Source organism: Anas acuta, chromosome 19 (assembly GCF_963932015.1).
Source record: "Anas acuta chromosome 19, bAnaAcu1.1, whole genome shotgun sequence".
In the NCBI taxonomy this organism is placed as follows: Eukaryota; Metazoa; Chordata; class Aves; order Anseriformes; family Anatidae; genus Anas; species Anas acuta.
The window spans coordinates 9,243,876-9,267,772 of NC_088997.1; the positions used below are offsets into that span (position 1 = coordinate 9,243,876).

At 45.9% G+C, this 23,897-nt stretch overlaps 1 long non-coding RNA gene across 3 annotated transcripts in view; it reads left to right on the forward strand.

Moving 5' to 3' along the window:
- LOC137842202 (uncharacterized) overlaps nt 1–23,897 on the forward strand; it is a 131,074-nt gene that overhangs the window by 40,602 nt on the left and 66,575 nt on the right. The window contains exon 1 of one of the 3 annotated variants that reach the window (XR_011088955.1): nt 12,014–12,457. The exons of 1 other annotated variant lie outside the window; for it this stretch is intronic. This is a non-coding gene — a long non-coding RNA (uncharacterized lncRNA). Of the gene's footprint in view, nt 1–12,013; nt 12,458–23,897 lie in introns of those variants that run through there. One more of the 3 variants, XR_011088954.1, reaches the window with a different exon arrangement.

The following is a 23,897-nucleotide window of genomic DNA, read 5'->3' on the forward strand; positions in this document are numbered from 1 at the left end:
GGTTTATGATCTGGAGAGAAATAAGGACACATCACACGGCCCTTCCTGTAGTAGATGCACTTACTGGCTTTCAGTATCAGTTTTTGGTTAGGCAGCTGCATCTCAGTGGACCTGATCTGCCCGAATTTCTATAAAGGATGTAATAAAACACTGCAAGATACTACACACTCATGCAGGTATGCTAAGCAAATAGAGGGAGAAGGCAGATTACAAATCTTTCAAGGGCTGATCCTGGGGTTTATGATTTTACTCTTGACTTGTCCAACAAGTAGATGTGAACCAACTGGCGATACAGCCTCGGAGTGGGCATCAGCAATCCCAAGGTACCAGCAGCAGTGTAACAGCATCCTGAATGCAGGGACATACCATAACATGAGAGAACTGGGTGAGCTTGGGGATGGGAGTAAAAAATCCAAGTAAAATTTAATGACACAAAGGGCCTGGTCATGCTGACAGTATGAGGTTATTTTTAGAAATATGCATTTTTCTGTTAGGCACAACAGAGTGAGAGAGACAGCTGAGTGCATTAGGCCAAAACTAGGCTAAGAAACTACGAAGTGTGGTGGGAGACATGACCCAGAGCTGTCTGAGGCAGTTTTCAGCACGAGGGAAGCACTGGCCTTGCTGCACAAAGCCAAGGTGGGACTCAGGGAAATGATGCACTGTTAGAGCTCCCTGTGCTGCAGAAGGATGAACCTGCCCTGGAAGAGCTGGAGATGGGCTGTGAAGGGTGATCAAGAAGATGAAGAGCTTCACTCAGACAGAGAGCTTTGGTAGCATGGCTGAGCAGAGATACGGTTGCTCTTTCTAAGCCCACAGGGAGGAAGGGAGTTTATGCTGCGATGGAGAAGAGCTATTGAAGAGAACAAATAGGCACAGACCGGCCATCAATAACCTGGAAACCTCGAGCTGTCACGGGAAGGAAGTTCTGGAGCAGCCTCTGTACAGCAGGAGGAGGGGGGCGAACTTACCCAGTTTTATTACAACTCCTCTTTGGGGTTTGTTTGACAGGGCTGCTTCCTGCAGTCATGGGAGACCAGAGCCCCTCAGCACAGCTAGGGATGCTGACAGTAGGGGTGCTAATGGTAATTAACCAAGCCCAGGCGACTCGGACTCTGGCCCGCTGAAGGTCAGTTACGTTGCCAGGGGCACAGGTTTGCTAGAAGAGGCTGGAGGGTAAGAAGAAACAGTCTGGAAGGGAGTCTGCGGGAGGTTTCTGCAGTGCTAGGCACCGAGCTGGGAGGGGTAAAAAGCAGAGATTTGGGTAGTGTGGCTGGATGTCGTGGGAGCTGAGAACTGCTGCACCTTTGTGTTCATGGCTGCGTGTTATTTGGCAGTGTTCCAGGAGCTTCTAAAAGCATCAGCATGGTCCTTACCAGGAACTGGGTGCAGCTGATGCCAACTTAACATAAATACTGATGTCTCTGGGAGAATCTTCATTTCTTGGCTGTTCGCACTGCCAGGCTCTCCATTTGAGACAGGCCAGTGGAGAACGGAAGAGGGTTAAAATGCTTGCTAGCTACTTTTGTTTGAAGAAAACGTATGAAGCTTTGGACAGAAAATCATTGCCATTTTAACATCTCCTTTTTCAAAATGCAGTGTAGTAGTTAATAGAAACATTGCATGTATATTTACCAGGGCATGCATGTATAGTTTAGCAGCGACCCTGATTCTGGGTCATTCTGAAATTTGTGTGATGTTTTTGTCCTCTCTCCCAACCTGCCTTCCAAAGCACAAGCATTGGTTTAACATCTCATTGCACTGTCTCGTACCTTATAAGCTTCCTGTCTTTTAAACTATGTTATACATATGCAAAGGAAATTTCCTTCTGCCTTCTGTTCTTAACAAAACCAAGAAAATAAATCACAAGCAAACTTACAGCCACCATCTCTTGCATGGCACAGAACAGTTCCGTGCTGTCTCTCCTGCTTTTTCCCCACCTGTCTGAAATTCTCCTACCTCCTGACACAGTGAGAACTGCATGCTGTGGAAAATCACAGTGTCTCTGTTAGATATTTCTGACAAGCCCTGGTATTATCCAGGGAACAATCCGTTACTTATATATCGAGAAGTGAGAGCATGTGCCTTTAACTCGAGTTATCTCACTGTGATTTCAAGTATAAACACTTCTCAGAAGTGGGAGAATAAAACTGAAGGCTTTAGGATACTGTCATGTCCAGTTACAGTCAAGCTTCACATTGCAGCCTGCTTTTGAAAGCAAGAAGTGGTGGGTTTTTTGCTCCATACATTTTTGGCTTAGCGAAGCAGATGTTTTGTTGTTGTTGAAATGTTTCAGAGCAATGGTTTCTTTGCAAAATATATTTCAGGGGCAAAATATCCTTCCAGGTCTTATAAGAAAACTCAAGATCTTAAGCCAAATCCAGCCAAAAGAGTGTCTGGTACCTGGGGCCAGTTGTGGTTAAGCAGCTAGGACTAACGCTGAAAATGCCCAGGGGGAGTTCCGGAGACACTCGGATGGCCGCTTCTCTGGTGAACTTGGAGCCTGTTTTCTCAAGAGCCATTGATGGGGGACGGAGGGAGATTTCCAGAATTTAACTGTAGGCACTGAGATTAGCAAGGCTGAGGTGACAGGGGTGCTGAGGAACCCCCTGCCCTGGCCAGACCTGCAGATGGGGTCCCCCCCTCTGCCAGCGCCACCTGGGGCTGGGCTGCTCGCTCCCAACGGTGGCGTGGCCTCGCTCATAGCCAGCACCTTCACCACTGGGCTGCTGAGAGCCCCGTGGGCCTCATAAAGCCCCTGGGTCGTGTTTAGAAGACTAGTTGCCCTGAACTCCTCGTACCCTAAATGGAAATGGCAAACTGGAGCACTCTCAGCTCTGAACAGAGCTGTACTAAGGCAAATGGGCACAGAAGCCCAGCACTTGGGTTGGATTTCAGAAGCAAAGAGGACAGATTCCCCTGCCGTTGCCTCTGAGGATTTCAGCCTAAGCACCTTTGCTCTTTTGGAATTCCACCTAGCATTCAAATGCCTTTACGTCTCTGATCACTATTTGAGAAGAAAACGAGTGCTGTGGGCCAGCAAGCCCTGGACCTGCCTATTTGTACGCATAAAGCCTTCTGGGTTTGATGCACTGCTCACATGCAGAAGGTTCCTGTTGCACATATGTACTCACAGGAGTAACACCCAAAGCAAATTGAGTTATGCGTGACATCAAGACACACTTGCAAAAACAATTTTAATCAATTACAACTACAATCACATGCTGTACAAGCCGCAACTGGATTGTCTTATGTACCAGCCGATCATATTGGGCATGTAAGATTAAATTAAAGTTTTCTAATTGCGTTTAGGAACATACAAAATGCTACAGTCTAAAGTGTAGCAAATTAATTCTTCAGGCATAGCCTAATTGGATGGAAATTGATTTATCATGTTTGGACCAAATGAGCCAGTAAGGCATGACTAGTAACCGTGAGGTAAGGAGAGCACCACGTGTGTGTCAGTGCTGGTTAGAGAAGAGACTATGTCCAGAAGAAATGAAGGGTGTTATGTTGGAAAGTCTCTCTGAAGGGGGAAGAAGTGGCACATTCACGGTCTCTTGTTCATCTGTACAAAGTGACTGAAAAGCCTTTGATTACTTCTGAAACTCCAGGATACAGTTAGGTCAGTAAGGGAAGGAGAACATTATTTTCGTAGCCTCTGTAAATATTATTCTGCAGAAGGAGGATTTCAGCCATTGAATGCACTGAAGAAATGGGTATAAAATTTCTCCTTTGTTAGAGTCATGCAGAATTTGTGCGTGGCCAAGCAATAGGGCCAGGCCCAAAGGCATCCACGTAAAAGGTCTCGTCCTCTGTAGCAGGCAGCCTGTTTAGAGTTGGTGTTGTACCTGTTTAAACTCCTTGTAGACTTGGTTAAACTCCGTAGCACTATCCGATAGTGATGGCACAGCGACCTCTTATTGCTTGTGGGATATCTGGGCAGGGTGACAGTGGGGGAATATGGTGCTTCCACCATATCATATGCTGTTCTGTGCCTGTCGTGCCTCATCCCGTGCATTAGTGAATGCTTTGTGTTGCACAAAACTTTGTGACTTATCCTTTTGTGGAGGCCGATGATGAGGGGGTCTGCTGGGAGAAAAAGCGTGTTGTAACCAAAGCCTGGACCCTGGCTGTGGGAGGGTGGGACCGCGGGCTTCGTGATGGGTCAGAGGCAGGATGGAAGTGCTTGAAAATAACCTCTGTGAATTCAGGACAGAGCCTTTTTTATTAATTGCTTGTATTTTCTGAAGCAAGTGGAATATCAGTGATATTTTTAGAGATGAATGGGCCTGGTAATGGCCCCGTCTCCAAAGGGTCAGTGTCACCTGCTCAGTACATCTTCACTTCTCCATTTATGAGAGACTGAATGTTTTCCATTTACCCCAGTCTTATATCAGAAAAGAGGATTTTTGAACCAAAGTAACTGTTTCAGATTGCCTACTATACATGTTCAAGAGATGGCTATTATTATTAATAATATAAGTAAAATTAAATTTGCTTTATCACTGTGAGAGGAAGAAGAATAAAGTATATTAAATCTCCCCACGAAAAATGCTGACTTACTGAAAATAACAGGTCTCCATTAAGAAGAAGCTAATTTGCCATAAAGAATTGCTTTACTTATGTAAAGGGACCAATTGCTCTAATTGTGGGCAGCACACAAAATGTTTCCCAGAGAAGAGAAGAACTGTGCATTCTTGGATTTTAACCGCACAGGATCTTGGAGTTCTGCTTTCCCCAAAGTGAAATGCAAGCTTTAATCATCTGGAAAATTAGAGGATGGCATTTGGGGTGTAAACAAAAAACCTGAGGAGAGATGCTGCTTGCTTCCCAGTGAGAGTCCAGCTTTCACAGTAGCTAAAAGGGATGTTTCTCTTGTGACTTACAGGGCGAACCTGCTGAAAAACTCGCTACTGCTCGGTATCCCTAGAGGAATTTTGAGGGCAAACAATTTTGAGCAAAGAAAATCCTCAGTCTGTAAAGGATGCATCCATCGGCCTTTGAGCAGAGCCTCGCAGTTACTCACAGCTGGGCAGCGCGTGCCAAAGCCTGTGTGGTAGGGAATGGAACAATGGCTTTCTGTTCACTACTCTTCTTCCAAAGAGGACACAACATATCCAAGGCAAGGAATCTCATTTCCTGGGCAGGTTCTTCTCAACACAGATCTTAAACACCTTCTCCCAAAGTCTGCTCTGATCTTGTAGCTCACACTAGGTTCATTTAACCTGTGAACCTCTCAAGCAGGGATTGTGTAGCAGAGCAGAGTGTGGTGGATTGGTTTTACTTCCATTTCGTGTTGGCTTTTCCCCTGCTTGGGGGTTTCCAGAGGAATTTTAGGCAAAGCAAGTCTTTTCTTCTTGCTTCACAGAGCACCAAAACTCTGGGTTTTATGAGGGCAACGCAGGATGCAGAGAGATTTGGTATGCCTAATGTAAAAAAACTCTACAGAGCTGCATGCTGATATACTTTAAGTCTGTTTATTAAGTGCATCAACATCCCAACCCGCGCACTGCTGCACACAGAAGAAAGGTGGGATATCCCCCTTCTCACTTTATCACCTCTGCAGGGGTGACATTTTTCCATTGACTCCAGAGAGAACCTGAAGATAGAGATAAAAGAGGGTGGGCCTCGGGCCCCTGGCTCTGCTAGCAGAGGCAGTGGCATTCTCTGACAAAATTACAGTAACTCTACGTACAGCTTCGCACCCAATTAAAAAAAAAAAGTCTTTAATATTCTGTGCGCCATTTTCCTTTGCTCATGGGCTAACAGTGTTTAGCCACAATATAGATTTGAACAAGTGAACATTTATAAGGTATGCATTTAAAAATTTCAGTCAGTGCTCTCAAACACCCAGTATCAATTGGTAGCATTGATTTATATGTTGCTGCGTGTGGCTAGAGGCCAAAACAGATCTTAGCCACGCCGTGGCTTGGAAATAGGACATGTTCTGCCCGGCCCCAGCCGTGGCTGCTGGGGAGGCAGCAGCAGTGCAGCTCTGCAAGCTGAGGACACAGCGTGGGTATGACTGCATGGCTTTGTTGAAGCCACCAGATCTGCTCTGGTTTTTATCAGTTGCGGATCAGCCTCAGAGCCTTACAGCGTTCATCTGAGTGACTTTAAGCACATTCCCTCCTCCGGTGGATGCAGGCCAGAATGGAAACTGAAATATGGGAGGAAAAGGCCAGAGACAGACACACTCCTGAGCAATCCAGTGCCATAAAAGTAAATCCCTGTGGAGGCTTCTGGGATTATTTAAAGGAGGTGGTAAATGACTCAGAATAAAAATATAACATAGTCCAGAATCACCAGCTGTGTTTTCCTTTGAATGGTTTAACAGTGATTGTGTGCTATGTCTAACAATGAAAACAGAGTAAAACTCTTCTGCTGGAGTTCACAGGCTGCCAGATTTCTGGGCAATGAGACACTCTTGAAAGAGAAACTACGCTTCAGACAGGGGAGAGACCTCCTGCTGGATTGCTTCTAAGCAGCCTAATTGGGGCTCAGTAAGCCCCAGTCTCATGGATTAACATCCATTGGAAGGAGATTCACAGTAGTGATAGTTTTATAAATGGTTAGTAGTAGCTATTTCGGAGGTGATAAATAGATGTTACATCAAACAGTTATAGGCAATATCAGTAGTTAATATTGTAAGGTGTTCATAAGCAACCCTTACATCTACTGGTCTCATAATAATCTGTACAAATTGATTAACTGTTTATCCAAACATTCTTTAAACAACCCTTCAGAAGCTTTTTATAAATACACCCCTGATACAAAACATTCTCACTCAGCTGTTTCCCTGACCTTGGGCGCAGTGCAAGAAGAACCAAGCGCATTAATTCCTCAGAAGTCCAGCTAATGATAACCGTAAGATTGAATCTGTGTGTGGATCAGTGCGTGATTCAGTGAGGTTTCCCTGGGACCAGTAGCTGGCTGTATGTGCAATTGCTCCTGGCCCACACGCATCGCTGCACACCAGCGCAGGGCTGCTCTGGTGCAGAAAATAGGGCAGGATGCTCCTGGTAGCACAGTGCTTCTCCCAGGGGCTTCGCAGCGCTCGCATTGCGCTGCAGGGGGATGTCTGTCTGCCGGCACTCTGGGCTTGTTTCTGAAGCACCAGGACTGGGAATCAAGACATCTGAGAACAACACAAGAGTGTGGTGTGATGCACTGACCTCTGCCAGTTCTCCTTCTGCTGAACAATTGGCTCAGCCTCCCTCTCGTCCCCCTGCCCCTACTTCTAGGGTGTCCCCAGTTCTCTCTGACCATCCGTCCCTTTTCTCGGCTTTGTCAACACCCCCTGAGCAGGGTTTAGCTGTATTTATCTCCATTTCATACACTTCCCCCAACCCAACGCTGCCTTTGCTGCAGCCCTTGGTGAGACACACCGTGTCCAACCCAGTGCCATGGAGCCAGTGGTGGTGGTGACGGCTGAGTCCGTACTGGGCCCAGCCCTGTTCAACGTAGTCATCAGTGGCCTGGATGATGGAACAGAGCACGCCCTCAGCAGGACTGCTGATGACACAAAGCTGGGAGGAGTGGCTGGTACCTCAGGGGGCTGTGCTGCCATTCAGAGGGACCTGGACAGGCTGGAGAGATGGGCTAAGAGGGACCTCACGAAGTTCAACAAAGGCAAGTCCCTTTTGTTGGGGTTATTCCTCTTCTGGAATAACCCCAAGCACCTGTACAGGCTGGGGGCTGACCTGCTGGAGAGCAGCTCTGCAGAGAGGGACCTGGGAGTCCTGGTGGACAGCAGGCTGACCAGGAGGCAGTAATGTGCCCTTGTGGCCAAGAAGGCTGAGGGGATGCTGGGCTGCATTTGGCAGTGTTGCCAGCAGGCCGAGGGAGGTGATCCTGCCCCTCTGCTCAGCCCTGGTGAGGCCTCACATAGAGTATTGTGCCCAGGTCTGGGCTCCCCCAGTACCACAGGGACATGGAGCTGCTGGAGCGAGTCCAGAGGAGGGCTACTGAGATGGCTGGGGACTGGAGCACCTGTCCTACAAAGGGAGGCTGAGAGAGCTGGGCCTGTTCAGCCTGGAGAAGACATGACTGAGAGGAGACCTCATCAATGTGTACAAATAGGGGAGGGTGTCAAGTGGTTGGAGCCGGTCTCTTTTCAGTTGTGCCCAGTGACAGGACAAGAGGCACGGGCACAAACTGAAGCACGGGAGGTTCCAGCTCAATATGAGGGGGCACATCTGTACTGGGAGGGTGACAGAGCACTGGGACCGGCTGCCCAGAGAGGTTGAGTCTCATCTGGAGATATTCAAAACCCACCTGGATGCCATCCTACACAATGTGCTGTGAAGTGACCCTGCTCAGCAGATCTCCAGATGATTTCCAGGGCCCTTTCAACCCTCAGCCATTCTGTGATGCTGTCACTCTGTGAGTTTAGGCAAACTGCAGCTGTAATGGTCCCTACTCCTCAGTGAGAGGGGCCAGCACCACTGCCGCATATGCTTCTGTGAAAACCGTGCCTTTGGCTGTTCTTTGTTTTTTTACACTGTTTTACACTGACCTGTTTTATTATCTGATTCTGGCTGAACAGAGCGAGCTTGGAGCACGTGCATTTAACGCTGGGGGGAGCACACGCAGAGCTGAATCTTCCCCTAGTGTGCATCAGTCTGGCTCCACTGCCTCCTTGAGTTGTGGGAGCTCCCGTCATTTACATCAGCTGAAAATCTGTTCCAGCAGCTACACTGAAGGCTCTTGAAGGTGTGGTTTCTACTCATGGCTTCCTTTTATTTTTGCTGAGGCAACTCCATGTTCCATAGGATGCTGTTCATGCCTCGGGGAGATACTGAGCAGCAGGCTCTGGTGTGAGCTTAGAGCTCATTTTTTTTTAGACACCATGAGCCATGTGGTAATAATGGCTGGAATTTGCCAAACTGTGCAGCATACCTATGGTGACTGTATTTTGAAACAAGTACAGGGTGAAAGAAAAAGGAATGCAAAGTACTTTAATTTTAAATGCTATTAAAAGTAAACAAACAAACACCACACCTTAATTAAAAGAAGACTATCATCGAATTTCAACCAGCTCTAAAAATTGCTTCTGCAAAACAGCAGGAGGATTTTACCCACAACAAATTATTTTCATCAGAGATGCACAGAAATTTTATCATTTCTAGTTTTTAATAGCTCCACTGATGCAGGTGGTTCATTTAAAAACAGGCCATAACAAAGCTGTTTCAGAGACATTTCTTATAATTTTAATAGTGATTACTGCAAGAAATCACAATTATTAGTCACTTCAACTCTTTGCAGAAATCTGTCTATGTTTTCTGTGGAGATGCTTCAGTATTGTAAACACAATAGTCTCCATGTCGTCAGTTGCAGATCTTGCCTACCAAGGATAATTCTGCCTCGTTTCTATGCTTCCCTTTACATGTGTCTGAAACCAGCCCCTGTGCTGGTATTGATTCCTTCTTCCTACTCCCAGGACTTAACTAAATAAACCAGGTTAGTCTTGACTCCTTGACATCTGTTTCCCCTCTTGCTAGAATAACCACACAGTGGCAAACTGTCTGTGATCAGCCAAGATTTATTGTTTCACTGATTCCTGGAACTGAAAATATTAATGATGTAAAATATTGATCTGAAAAAACAAACCTCAGAGTTGTTCAGTGAGCCTCTCGTTCAGGCACAATGCTGAGATGTCCATCCATTTTCCATATTCATATTTATTGGTAAGTGAAAAATCAGGCATGTCAAGCTTTTCAATTTCTAAAGTGAAGTACTTCTCTCCCTCAGATGCACATGAATAATTCTCATTAACCTTCAAGGGATTAATGCAGTTTCTTGCAAATGGCTGCAATATACAGTATTTAATATTTATGCTTTCCATATGGCTAGTGCTGTCATACATTCTTGTCAAACATGCTGCACAGTTAATGATATTTTAACTAAATGTGGTCCAGAAGACCTGGATGTTTGAGGGACACTTGTGCCCATCTCCATTTTTATTGATGCTATTTGAACCTCATAACAAAATTCCCAAAGAGATTAAATCAGCTGCCCTACTGAAACGTAATGTTCAGCTGGCCTTAAAGCAAAGCTAAATGAAACGTTGTCAGATGACACACTGAGACCTTGCTATATACTGTGCAGACATCCAACTGCCTAAAAGATGTAGGATGGAAAATGAAATGGGAAGACTATTCAGGTTGGAAAACAGAATAATAGAGGAGAAAAGTGACTTGATCAAATGCCCAACACATCAGTGCCAGAGACTGGAAAAGAAACAACGGTCTGATCTGTCCCCTGGTTAGACCATGCTGTCCACAGGGTGCCCACCTGTGCAATATGCTGCCTATGAGTGTTTGAATCACCTGAGCTGCTGAAGTTGCCGTAGGGTTGTATTCATCACCGGGACTAAGTGGGAAGATGTCTTTGCACTCATATTGAGTCCATGGGCTAAGGCTGTATCAGTCCGTATTCAGCATATTAGATTAGGCTCAGCATTTTCTTAAGCATTTTCTTTCTTTTTTTCTTTTTTTTTTTTCCAAAGTAATTGTTTGATACCCTTTTAAAAAATGTAGGCATTGATTTTATATGAACAAGTTCCTTGGAACTTTTCAAAATGAACTGGGAAATTCATTGCAGTCTTCACATTTTACGTCTCCCTATAATCTGCTGCATATTCCCACATGGAGAGACATCTCACTTTGTCTTCTTTCCCTTCTCTTGTCATCCCTTCCTCCAGAAATAAACATACTGAGAATTCCTATCCAATGTCAAGGCAAATGTCAAGATTTTCACTGTCAATTTTGACTAGGTCTGCTCAGGAGCCTTGTGCATCAATTTTTCACTGAGGAAACCAGATGCAGCTGGGAAGCATTCTCTGGCTACTTTATTTACGTGTCCATGTGTTGCTGCAGAAGGAGAGATGGTCACAGACTGCAGGCAGGAAACCTCCTACTCCTGGGATCTCAGCCCAGACACTTCTGCCCGGTTCCCATGGAACAGTTCTGCCCAATAATTCAGTCTGGTAAAGCAATCAAAGTGGAACCCAAATGGCTTGTGATGGTTTCCTACTTGATGGACTAAAAATCCTCTGGCAATAAGAACGGCAGCATTTATTCCAAAATTAAAACCTTGTACTCATGTAAAGGGAATGGACCTGTAAGTCTCTGCCCCCGCAGTCACTGGTAGGGCAGGGCCATGGATTGCAAGGACGCATTATTACAGTGCAGAGAAGGCTGCCTGCTGCCGCAGAGATAAGTACGAATTGGCACAACAGGATTGTCATTGCACTTGAGGATGTCTCCTGTTCCATAATAATTCAGCCATTCATCTTTCAAGCCTGAAGCAGAAGGATGGTACAAATAGTTGGGAACAGGCAAGAGGGTGAAGAGGTATCCTGAGATGAGATCTACAGAAAAGGCTGAATTTGAGTCAGGGCTGTGGAGCTGTAGTGCTGATACAACTGGATGCTGGTGATTTCTGGCCCACTCAAAGCATCTGGAGTGTTATTTTTTCTTGGTTATAATTATAGACACACTTGTATTTTAGGTCATCCAGTGCCAAGCAGGGTCATCACAGCTCATTAAAGCAAAATTAGCTTCCCCATATTTGCCCTTCTTGCACCAGACAAAAAATCCTGCCTGTAATGGTGCAGTACGTGGCCTGTGAGTGTGCCCATAATTAAAAGGTTGAGCTACTCTTGTAAACAAATTACCATGAACAAAGGGGTTTACAAATGCCGGCTAATTAGTTTGGATTCCCTAAAGCTTTTAGCTGTTTTTTAATTCAATAACACAGTGTAAATTCTCTAGCCTGAAAAGTCTAATAGGAATTGGCAGAAAACTAAATAATTGATATTGTCAGCGATTGCAGCAGCAAGCCCTCGAATGTTATTGTCTGCCAGTAAGCAGGACTGCCGTGATTTCCTGAGAGGATAAAGAACTGGTTTTAATGAATTAACAATATAAATGGTAGACAGCTGGCTTTCAGCAGCGGCTCAGGAGGCAACATTTAAAGTTGAGGCTGTGGACCAACAAAAAAGATAGAGACTTGATGAAAGGTGAGCTGCTCACCCCTCCACAAAGGGGGCCAAAATCCCTTTTGCTTTATTCTCCATAGCTGCCCCAGTGAAGTTACCCTGCTTGTTTCCGAGGCTGGAGGGAACAGGAGCCTTCTCTGCACCTGAGGAGATATCATAACACTGGTGGAGAAAGGGAAGGATGCTTCAACCCCACACGAGCTGCAGCTGTTGGATGTGTCAGAAGAGCAGATAGCATCAGGAGCAGAGGTGTGCTAACAAGGATGTCTTGTGTGTGCTCCCCAGCAGGTCCCCAGGCTGGTGCCTTATTAAGGTCCCATGAGTGCTTCTTGAGGAACCCCAAGCAGCCACACAACACCATGCCATGCTGCTTGCTCAGAAAGGGGTTTTAGAAAGGAAGCTGGGCTGCTGGGATCTGTGCATGGCTATGCTGCTCTTCTCATAGTCAAGGTATTTCTACTATTTTTTGTTGTTGTTGTTTTTTGTTGTTTCTTTGTTGGCTTTTGTACTTGTTCTAAAGCACAATGAACCGACTAAAGTCCCTGAGAGTGTAACATGGCCACATCTTATGTCTATGTGTGACTTAATCCAAATCACCCACCTGTATCTTAGCCACATTGGAAACCAGCAATCTGTAGGGCTCTTCACAGGCTACCTTAAGGTGTCCTGCCCCTCCTAGGCTTTCTGAGGCTGCATCCCTTTGCAGCCTTGTCAAAGTACCAAAAAACAGCATTGTGGCAACCTCTGTGTCACTTGTGGACTTTTTTTCATGCAAAAGTGAAGTGCTTATGTTTAGTCTCTGAATAAATGAATGCTTGTCTTGGATCAGTTCCTGTGAACAGCAGCTTGCCCGTGTGCCCTCTGTGATCAGCCCCACAATCTCTTTCATCAAGCAATTTCTTTTTTGTCACCAGAGCAGCCTGTTAAGAGCAGAAGGTGTGAGGACCCATTCTCAGTCCACTCCTCTGACCTATCCCCAAAGAAGAGCTCACAGCACATCAGCTTAGTCTCCACCAAAAAGCTTTTGTTTTAAAAGTATCACTTAGTAGCAGCTGGATCTCGACCTTGCTTCTTACTTTGATGCAAAGAAAACTATTGACTCTCAAGGAGGCGAGCTGTTAGCATCTCTTCCAACGAAGGTCAGAGAGATGAAACATGAAGAAAAATCAGCAAACAGTGAGGCCACAGCTCAGCTGAGTTAATGATAAGTGAGCATGTGGCAGAGAGCTAAGTGGGCTTGGATACGTAGGGCCAAAGCCCACGCTGGTGTAATCTAGTTATGCTTTGTTGAAGGCAGTGACCTGATCCTGTGTATAGTGCTGGAGGGTCCAACCTGGAGCAGCTTTGCTGGAGAGCTGGAAGTCCTTGTCATTGCTAGTAACAATGGCAGAAAGAAAAGAGACCTCTTACTGTTTGGTTGTTGAAAATGCATTGGCTTCCACTGGAGAAAGCTAAAATGACTTCATACAGTGAACTGGAAGGCTGGAATGTATCTCTAGCCAATGTGAAGCACAAGAAAGGCCTGCCTATTTACAGAGCATAGTGCACAGCAATGTTGCTCAGAGAGCACTTTAACACAAGTAATGAGTGTTTTAACCACACAAATTTTGGTCCCATCTCATAAATGGTCTGAGACAAGTCCTTCTCTAGCCATTACTGGGACACAGTGGAGAGCTTTCCATCATCATTGATTGGGAGAGGACAGTAACTCTGCATGCCTCTCCTACTTGCCTGCTCTCCTGGATTCACACTTTTAGCAGAGGATTGGGATGAATAGGAAGAGAAGGAGCAAATCCATGTGGGCTGTTTAGTTTGCAGGTCTTGATTCAGTTGGTGATGCACCTCCCTTACCAGCCCTTTTCCCACCAAACCCAAACGAGTGATCAAACTAAGCAGTTCATTTGCTAGCAATATGAGCACTTAAAATGTGTTAGATTCTGCAGAACGCTAAGATCGTGATGTCTTTGGTATTATTTCTTGTTGCTATCACTGCTGCTGTGAAAGATGTGTGGTCTAGGCTAGGAGTTGTTTTCAGTGGTATAATATTTGGCTACCTGTTAGTAGCAGTTCATAATAATTATGTCAAAAGTATCTCTGAGAGGTGAGTGAACAGGTTCCTTAACTGGAGGTTGTGAATGTTTGTGCTTCTGGTTCACAGTACCTGGAGGAAGGAGGAGTTTGCTAGGATGGACTTGGGTGAGCATTGCTCATCAGTGAGAAGACCCAGGAACACTTTGAGGTGCACATGGTTACAGAGCTAGGGCAAAGCTTGGAAATAGGTAGTGCTGAAACCTGAATCTTCCCTGGCTGTCCTCCCTGTGAGCCCCTTATCGCTGCAGCCCACGGCTTTAATGCAGAGCAGAGGCAGTACGGCACCTGGACTGGATTTACGATGGAAGTGGGGCAAGCTGTCATTCAGAATGAAGGCTCAAAAGCTGACATCTGAGGTTCTCTTAATCAGGAAAAAAGTGGCTTCTCAATTAAGAAGCTCAACTTACAGTCAAATAAGGTTTGCACAGAACACTGAGTTTTTGTTAACTGCAGAAGTACAGCTTTGGGGCCTGCTGAATACCCTCTGCTCCCATTGCAAGAATTCTCCACACTTTGCAGACTTGCAGCCTAGTGGAACAACAGTTAAACTGAACTTTATTCATACAGAAAACAAATAAGCCTTTTTTTTTTTTTCCTTAGCAACTTGACAGGCTGCAGATTTATTCACCTTGTCTAGACACAGGGGCTTCGGTTCCCTGCTGATGCTCGTGAGCCACCCCAAATGCTGCAGAACATAAATACTTTCTCTGCCATGGGACAGGGGATGTTTGTTTCGAGGTTTTAGTGACCTGAGCTGTTTGCGTTCCTGTTGTAAGATCCCATCCAAATGGTATGATCTGAGAGCAGAAGAATGCAGATCTGATTCAGATTCTGAGCTGATGTAAACTGGAGTAACTCTGCTGTCCTCAGTGGACATGCTCTGCAGCTGGGAGTCTGACCAGGTCAGGCCCTGCAATTTTCTCAACTAATTTTGTGGGGTCCTTATAGCCCATCCATCTTGTCTGAAACGGCCACAGCCAGTTCAGAAGGCACTGAAGGCACATCATGGTTTCTCTCAGAAACAGCGTTTGAGTATGGCAGAGTGACGACGGATGGCGTAAGCAAGAGCATGGTTTAATGCTCCTGGGGAACTAAATCTTGTCTGATGGAGTCTGGCACTTCTGCTGCGGACAAATGCTTTCATTTTTATCCTCCTTTATTTATACTGCTGTAAAGTTCAGAGCTTTCCCTGGCCAGAATTTAGGTTTTGTACGTGTAGCTGTTTTTATAGGGAGTGAACTGATTCATCCAGAATGGAAGCACTCAACCTCTGGGGCTAAACTGCCCTCCATTCCCTACGTGCAAGCTTCCCTTACACTCTGCTGATCAGCATGGGTGGATTAACAGATGCTCCAGGCTAGAGCTCCGCATGATAGGCAGGCTGCAGATTCCCCAAAGACCTAGCTATATTGCTAGGTGACCATAACTAATACTCTTGTTCTTGCAATAGGTCTCACAGGGGAAAGCATGGCACAGGAGGTCTGGACGTCAGAGAACACAGCAGCACTGCGCTGTCAGCCTGTTCCCTTGGTTTTAGATTGCAGCTAGAGATATCTTAATGGGTTTGTTTGAATGTATTAACAAGGCAGGATATTCTTTCTGCTTGCTTTTATGGAGACTGTAAAAGAGAGCACACAAATGGTGAGTGTACAGGCAGGCATACAAAATGTTTAGACTAAGCAGAGGCTGGATGGGCTATAACATCCATCTGATGCCCCCGAAGAATAATGTTCACTCGCATGGCAGTGACATTTAGAGGGTCACACCGTCATTTATTTGGTATATGCACATCTGTCCAGTGTGTCCGACTCTGTCCAGGCTCTGGTTCGCTGAGCTGACAGTCATACTGCTGAACAGATAAAGCACTATGCTCCCCGTTTTTGCAGGAGGGGAATTGGAGTTCACAGATACTTAATTTCCTGCCCAAGGTTATATGGAAAGATAGTCTCAGGACCAGAACTGAACACAGGCCTTGGATTCCCAAAGCTGTGCTTTAAAGAGAATGGACATATGGTTAAAATGGTAGACATAATAATAATCAGGCTGGACGCAGCCTCCCAGGTCTTAGGTGGTGCTGAGCAGAATCCGAGAAGTGCCTGGGAGAGTGGAGGAGACCTGGGAGACCCAGGTGAGATCTGTGCTGAGCCCAGCAGCCAGCTCGGTAGTTCTTGCACCGTCATCCTGGGGATTTTCCTGAGAAAATACAGCACGAATCTGCCCGGCCCTAACCAATCCTTCCAGCAGCGCTCCTTCTGCTCCTGAGATTATATTACTTTTATGGGTGCCCTGGTGTGCTTTCAGCTAGGAAAGACAGCATGCTGCTCACAACTAAAATGTCTCTTCAGGCACCCTATTAACATTTTGGTGTATTGGGTTGCAAGCAAAATACTGCTGCCGCAGTGAGCCTGCGACTGAAAATCGCCCACCCAGGCACAGGAAGGAGGTTCGGAAATGGTTTGTGTTTTGGGGAGACTCCACCTCTAGGCAGCTTTTAAAATAGCAGCGCTCTGCTCAGCCTGGAGGAGCAAGGGCTGGCATCTCCCCATGCTGGGATCCCCTCCTACCTGGTCTGGCTGCCCCATTCCTTCCTCTCACGGCCACCGGCAGCTGGGTTGATAGGAAAGCATCTGAAGGGAGTTCTTAGTTTTGTTGCGTGCTGTCTGGAGAGGGAATGTCTGCTTTCTGGCAAGGAAATGGTGGGATTTGATGTGCGGCATGGGAGAGACCCTCTGGCCTTCTCCATGACCTGCTGGGTCCTTCCGCTTGGAGAAGGGGAACTGGTGTGGGGGATGCACGGGGCAGGTGTGAGGTGGCAGAACAAAAAGGATCAGGGAGAGATAATGGGGGATAACCAGATATGTAATCTTACGTAGAAATGTGTGCATCGGGTGTGGGGTGAGGGGCAAGGAAGGCTGCAAGAAGCTCCATAGGCCAGAGCTGCTATCTTCTGACTGCTCCAAATCCACGTGGCTGGTTTCCCCGTATGTCCTGAGCAGTGACGTATTGTTCCAGGAGATGCCTCAGATCACTTTCTTATAGCCTTTCTTTTGGCGCAAGTGTACTGTGCATGGAGGAGCAAGAGACCTTTGTCTTCAGGAGCCTCCCTTCAGCCTCGTCCATGCCAGCTGTATGGATTTATCAATTATTCGCTAAGTTACCTTAACTTAGGTTAAGGTAAGAAGCCATTTCTGAAACATTCTCTTGTGTGATGTGGTCTGGAGGTTTGTTGTTAGGTTTTGCTCTGAAGGCATTGGGGGTTTGGGTGCTTCTTTTGAGACATGGCTTTCCTGCTCGCCCAAGAGCTTAGAGGCAAATGAAGGCTTCCAAATCAAAACACACTTTCAGTAGTAGCTGCAAGCAAAAGGAGAGTTTTGCCTATAGGTAGAGTCTAGATGAAGACTGAATTTGATGGCTAAATTTGCATAAGGAATTTAAGGGAAACTAATAGATTTTTTTCTATAAACACTTTTTTGAGGAGCTAAAAGATTTACATCATTCTTTAGAATGAACACTGTTATACTGAAAATTCAACTTTCAGTTTATTTTTCCTCCAGAAGATCAAAAGAAATGCATGAAGGTTTTTCTTTTATGCTTGTTTGAGAGTCAGAGGGCAAACCCCATTGCTAATATGGAAGAGGGCCCTGTTGGCTTTGAATTTGTTCTGGTGCCTCAGCAGGCAGAAAGTGGGAGCCCGACGTTATTGCAGGTTGTGGTAATTCATCCTTGTAGCTCTGAAGGTGACTGTGTCAGCAGAGATTGTGGCTATCATGAATATGCATAGCAATAGATGATATCTGTTCCAAGTAGCTAATAGTCAAGGTCAAGATGTCAGCTATGTAAAATAAATAAAATTAAATTAAAAACCATTTTAAAGGACCAGAAAAGCACCTTGCTCCTGTTCTTGCCAAAGGAGGCACGGGAAAGGAACAAACCAATATTCCCTAGAGGATAACACGTCTCTGGGTGCAGTATCCTCTAGGATAACACCAGCCTTGCTCTGGGATGGTATGGGAGCTCCCCATATAGCTGGTGTCACCACCTGCCGTCCCGTGGTATCCCTGCCTGCATCCTGCAGGATCTGCTGCAGCTCTCTTCAGGTTCATTTGGGTGTTTGTCTTCGATCCTAAGATCCCCGTGTTCATTTGGCCTTACATGTGGGGTGTTTGGGAGCCATGGCGAGGAGCCTTTACTAACGGGGGCTCCCCATGGTGCAGGTGCAGGCAGCCCCCTTGCTGTGCAGTGAGGTTCCTGAAGGGCAGCGTGGGGCCTGCCTGGCACTTGGACCTGGGAGGGAGCGGAGCGATGAGGAATGCTGCTGGTGGGATCTGGCAGCCCCCTGGGAAGGCTGGCATCAACTCTGTGTGCAGGGAATGAAGAAAAGAGCCTCCAGGGTGCGGGCTGCCAACCACAGAGCAACCAGCTCCATTCTCTGCCACAGAAAAAACACATTTCCTGTCCCATTACCAGAAAATTTGGGCTAAAGAGGCCATAGCTCTGTGGGAAAAACCCTTAATATTGAGAAGTTGAAAGCATGGAGAATTCCTCTGGAAATCTAATGTGGGGCAAATTCCCATAATGATATGCAGTTATTTTTGCAAGGAAGTAGGCTGATTGGTTTTTTTCCTGCTGATTTTCCAAGGGACTGCGCCTCTGTTCTGGAGAACTATTGTATCTCCCAGTGAGCTTTATCTGAAAGGACATGAGAAACACTCATAATGAGAATTAATAAGTTTCTGCTGATTAGTAAGAGATACTCAGTACTTGTCGAACGCAGTGGAATTAGTAACAAGTTAATCCATCAAATCTGAGGTGAGCACCACTAGCTGACTCTTCCAGATGGGGACACAGGAAGATTAAGAATAATTTGCCGAAGGCCATGGAACAAGACAGGAGCGGAGCAAGGATTTTCATGTAGGAGGCAGAGGATCCTCAAAATACTTCCACTTGCTGTAAAACAGGAGTAATTCATGGCTAGTTGTGACAGATCTGCAGTGGTGCAGAGACACAGATGAGAGCCATCATCACAGTTCTGGCTTGGGAGCTGTTGTTTGAGCTGTAGCATGCCATGATTTAGGCTGTAGGGACTGTGATTTGGGCATTTAAGTGCAGCTCCCAGGTCTGTGCTGTGTCGTTGCTGACAGCAGGATGGTGCTGGGCCATCTTGGATGGCCTCTGGGCAGGCCCTGCTGCCATCACACCCCAGCTCACTGAGCTGTTCCTTCGTCACATCTCGGGGCTCTCGGTCCGGTGTCAGTATGCAGCTCACAGCATTAGCAGGCTGACCGAGGCCCTCAGGTGTGTGTGTCTTTCATAGGTATTTCAGAGCTCCTCTGCAACTGATTTCCAAGGGTGTTAGGTGCTCAAGTGCCTATTGAGAACATGAGGCTATGTCTCTTTTTTCCTCATATGTGAAATGGAAGTAAGAGCACTTCATCACACTCCTGTGTGCAGGCTGCATTAAAGACATCAAATGCTACAGGAATAAAGGGCAATAAATAACAACTTTGGCTTTTTGTTATGACACCAGCAGGGACCAGCAGCGGCAACTGGCTCTGTGTTTCAGATGTCCCCTGGGGTCAGGGTTTCTGGCTTACTTCCAGTTTTTAACAATTATTTGGTCAGTTTTACCTGTCTGGCCTTTTGTGTGTTTGATGGGAAACACAGAGGACTCCTGCTCTCCTTTTGATGTGAGCGTGTGGGTAAGCTGTGTTTGATCAATGCAGCATCGCTGAGCACACACTTCTGCCCTTTTAAACCAAATCCAAAAACTTGTGTTACTCCACACTGTTATTGTGCTCACGTATTGTCTAAGTGAGGAATAGAAGTAAAGCTTTTCAGTTCTTGTATTTACTGCTCTTTCTTGGTGAAGAATAGCAGGCGTCCTTTGGCTGTGCATGGTTTGAGGCAGCCTCAGACTGGATATGCAGCCAGGAATCACAAAGTGCGTGCAAAACAATTTTAATACAATGACATGATAAAATAAAATGGCTAGATAGAGGGCAAACCACGTCAACAAATACAGGTGAAGTCAGAACAGTCCCCCTGTTGTTGGAAAGTTTTGGTTTCCTTGCAGAGGAGATGTAAATGCTCCTACTCGTGTTACAGTAAGACCCAGAACAATTGCCTATTGTGCTAGGAGTGTGTGCAGACAGCCAGGGGAATTCCTGCCTGTAACCACAGCAAAGGGAACAACCCCGGGCATGGGGCTTCAGCTGGGGAGACCGGTCCCTGTGTGTTTCTGAGGAAGCTCTGGCACTGTGCTGGGGCTGCCTGACCCGCCAGCATTGCAACGAGGGAGCACGGAAGAGCATCTCACAAGAAAAGGATCACAAAACCATCTCCGTCCCCTGGCAAATCTGCTCTGGACACCCACTTTATATCACAGGGATGAAAATTTCCCAAAATGGAAGATAGCAGAATGGGTAGAAAGGAGTAAAAAAAAAACATTACTGTCAAAGCAGAGCTGGTATTTGCATTTGCAATTTAGTCTCACAACTGGCTCTTGGAGGTAATGGGTTACCTGAATCAAAACCCTATTGAGGACAGAAATTGTTTTTAATTATAGCACAGAGTGGACTGAATGGCTTGAAGGAGGTGCCCTTTTTACTTCTTGTCTGCTGGAAGCAAAGCAGAATTCCAGGTGGCATCCCTATAAATATTGTGGTTTGCAGTAATGACATGAAGCTGTTAGGAGGTTTCTTCCATTCAAGAGCAGCAGCTATCGGTCTCCATTTGGCACTGCCTCACCTGCAGCTCTCAACTCACTTCACCCCCCTCCCTGCCTGCTTGCTTTCCTCTGGGGGAGATTCTTCATGACACTCGAAATAGCTGAATGGTATTTAACACCTATGCGAGGTGTACTAAGGAGATGCAGGACCAAGAAAAAGGAATCACTGAGAGCCAGAAAACAAACCAGGTTTAGTACCAGTGGTAAAGGTTGTGACCCTTTGAAGATGTTCATAAGTTGGAATGCTGAAAATGTCCATTTTCTGAGCAAGGAAACGAATGTTTCATCACCAGTGGAGCAAGGACCTTCAGATCCTTACAGGAGATGTTCCAGCTTTCTGGGAAGACCTACTCCCTAAGTATTGAGGGATTCCTCTTTTGGCTGTGGGAATGCAGACACAGCTAGCCCAGATCCCAAGGGCGATGTGTTGGTCAGTGGTCACCAGTGCCAAAACCACACAAGCTGAACTCAGCATGACCACACAGTCCTGTTCAGAAAGACTTGAAAAACAGCGTGGAGTCAGAGAAAGTACATCTTGTGACAGGAGTCGTCCTTCCTAGCCAGGCTGTGGCAGATGATCAGTTCCTACTGTTTTTTCACCCCTAGGCCAGGCAGATGTGGAGAGGACTGCCACGTCCAACTTCCCCCCCTCTCCTGGGGGTTGACCAGCATTGCTGTTGCCTGAAGACTTGGTGCCATTCGAGGCATCCTGCCTGGCTCCCAGCTATTACTTCCGAGGATGCCGGTCTCTCTAGGATATGTCACATCCATCAAGTCCTTGCACGTGGTTGGGACCCTTGCAGTGTCAGAACCGAGACTAGATGTGTTCTTCAGGATCTCACAGCCCTGCCTTTGTATAGTTAATCATTTCCACCCTCACCTTGTCAGCTCCTATGATTTTGTGACCCCATTGTGCTTGTACTGTGGAGGTCTACCTGAAACCTTTGCTAACTAAATGCTTAGAAGATGAATCTGCAGTCTGAGCACACGGAGGTGTTTGGGAGAGTCAGGTTTTCACCAAAGACAAGAGGAACCTAGGAGAAGGATTGGGGTCCTGGCACAGGGATGTAGAAGCTGCTCTCCTGGAATAACGACGGGAAGGAGTTCACTCCGTGTGCAGCTCAGAGTATTTTGTGTTCTTTCATAACTATGTGCAGCAAATGAAACATTTCATCAAGTTATTTTAATCCATTAGCAATGGATTTCAGGAAAACACCAGTAATGTATGTAACGTGCACCCAGGAGAAACAACAAATGGTTGGTTAGAGAATTTAGATTTTAATTAAGTAGATAACGTATGCTTGCATTTAGTCTTATAAATGAAAATGTATTCACTGTAGAGTAGCTGGGTTCTATTAGGTCTCCCTGAACATAAAGAGAAGGGTTGATTATTACTGATTACTGAACTATTAGAGGGTTGTGCCTTGAGCTGCTTGATTGTAGCTCTGTTTGCTTCTGTTGCTAAAAGGGCTCTTGTCTGCTACCCAGATGTGTGTGAAATAGGCAGCGTTTGGACTCAATTTGAAAATTAATTCTAGGTTACAAACCTCAGCAAATGATACAAATAATAGTGCTGGTTACTTCTCTCTGGTCATAACAGCAGGTTTTCATGGCTCGTGGAGGCTTGTAGCAGGGATGCTGCACATCACTCCCACTCCCAAGAGGCCAAGGTGAATATGCTGCTAAAAGGAGGGGTCACTGCAAGAAAAGAGCTCTTGGAAGTGAAAAGCAGACTCGGAGTTCTCCCAGGGTATTCCTGTGCTCTGTGATGTCTCCTTTGCATGGCAACATCAAAAGATTACAAGCTATGCAATACATCTATAGAACTGCTTTATCTCTGGATGCCTTGTGAATGTTAATTTGATAAGCCCAGCAACGTCTTAGGAGGTATCCAAACATTACAGTGATTTAGCAGTAGGGAGACTGAGGCACAGGGTTGTTAAGTGATTTACCTTTGAAGAAAGCTATGGGAGATCCCATCATAGGATGCAAATCTCCCGCCTCCAGCCACCAGCTCTGCCTCTTTAGTGTGCTATTAATCCGTGCCCTTGTATGCACCAGCATGCAACCAAATGTTGTTCTCTCTATTTCCGAGGCCAGTGATGATGCATTAAATAAAATGCAAGATTTTGGGAGCTACCGTGATACACAGGGCCCAGGTTTCAGAGCTGCCCTGGCCACTTTTCTTAAATAAAATAGATCTTATTTTTCTAGTTCAGTGTAGTTTAGCCAGACTACAACTTCTAGACCAAAGCTTTCTGTTTACATGCACGTTGTCATCCCTTCCTGAGCTCTTCTCATTTATCCTCATCATCTCAAATGGCATTCAGAGTTCTGCCTTTGCCATACTTCTCCAACTGCCCAAGGGGCATCTCAGTTCCTGCCATCACCTTGAAGGAGGCAGTTACCCCAGTTACCAAAACTGTTATTTCAAGCAACAAACCACACATGTTCAGAGAGATTCGTCTTCCAAAGAAAGCTTGTTCACGTTCTGTTTGATGGCAAAACCTGAAGGAACTGACCGTGGAAAGGTGGAAATAGTCCAAGACTTCTTGTGTCTGTGGTTCTGGCTCTGTCTGAATATCCAGAGGAATGACTTCTTAACAATTTCCATTATCGAAGGGCAAACTTCTTAAACTACTTCCATTTTTGATGGAACTCTGTTAACTTAGCTATGTTTCAGTGAATTTACTCTTTGGAGATTAATGATGTATTTGGAGCTCCAGCTATTTATAAGGGACTTAAAGAGCTCCGTCTGCTCACTTGCTCTGTAACAGGCTTACTGGGTGCGTGAAGCAGTGACACCCCACCTCTCGGTGAGGATCGAGGCTGCAGTCAACAGAGCTGTGTGGCTTCTTGGCATCTCCAAAACTGGGGATATTCACTGCTGGGTGTGTATATGGGGCTGAGTAAATCTAGTCCGATGGATGTTCAGTAGACATTTGCATCCTGTGATGATGACTTCTCAGGAAAATGAATACATGTAAGGAGCTCTGGAAAAGATTTTTGCCTTCTCTCGTCTGTTCTTGCTGAGTATGTAGGTAAGAGCACAGCTGACCTCTGAGCTCTTCA